Raw genomic sequence first — 1,042 nt, 5'->3', positions numbered from 1 at the left:
ACGTGTAACAAAGACCATGTGCGGCGCCGAGTGTTGGACAGACCATCGCCTTGTAGTCTCGAAGCTGAATATTCGAATCCAGCCCAAGAGACGCCCCCAAGGCCAGAAGGCTCCAAAACGGCTCAACATCGCTAAGCTGAAAAACATCACCATCAAACAGTCCTTTGTGGAGCTGCTGGAAGATCGTCTGGAATCCGCCTCTCTGGACAACCAGAATGTGGAGTCTGACTGGAGGACCCTGCGTGAGCTGATCTATAGTACAGCTTCAGAGACCCTGGGGCCCATGTCCAGAAAGCACAAAGACTGGTTTGATGAAAACTGTGATGAAATCAAGCAGCTTCTGGATGAGAAACGCCGTCTGCATCAAGCCTACCTGAGCAACCCAAAGTCCACATCAAAAAAGGATGTGTACGATGCCATCCGCAGGACTGTTCAGCAAAAGTTACGCCAGATGCAGGATAAGTGGCTGAGTGACAAAGCTGATGAGATCCAGGGATATGCTGACAGGCACGATATGAAGAGGTTCTATGATGCCTTAAAAGAAGTCTACGGCCCCACATCCTCAGGATCATCCCCCCTCCTCAATGCAGATGGGAATACCTTGATCACCGAGAAGGAGACAATTCTCGAACGCTGGGCTGAGCACTTCAACAGTGTCTTAAATCGCCCTTCCTCGATAAATGATGAAGCCATAGACCGTCTCCCACAAGTCCCCATCAACGAAGCACTGGACGATCCGCCAACACCTCTTGAGACCCAGAAAGCAATTCGTCTGCTATCCAGTGGCAAAGCACCTGGCTCAGACTCCATACCAGCAGAGGTCTACAAGGTTGGAGGCACTGTGCTAACTGAGAAGCTCCATCAGCTGTACTCACTCATGTGGAAAGAAGAGACGATCCCCCAGGATTTCAAAGATGCATCTATCATTCACTTGTACAAGCGAAAGGGGAACCGGCAAGCCTGTGATAACCATCGGGGCATTTCCTTGCTCTCCATCGCAGGCAAGATACTTGCCAGGATCCTACTAAACCGCCTCACAGCA

Source organism: Babylonia areolata, chromosome 26 (assembly GCF_041734735.1).
Source record: "Babylonia areolata isolate BAREFJ2019XMU chromosome 26, ASM4173473v1, whole genome shotgun sequence".
NCBI classification, from domain to species: domain Eukaryota; kingdom Metazoa; phylum Mollusca; class Gastropoda; order Neogastropoda; family Buccinidae; genus Babylonia; species Babylonia areolata.
Note: the sequence above shows the minus strand (reverse complement) of the source record.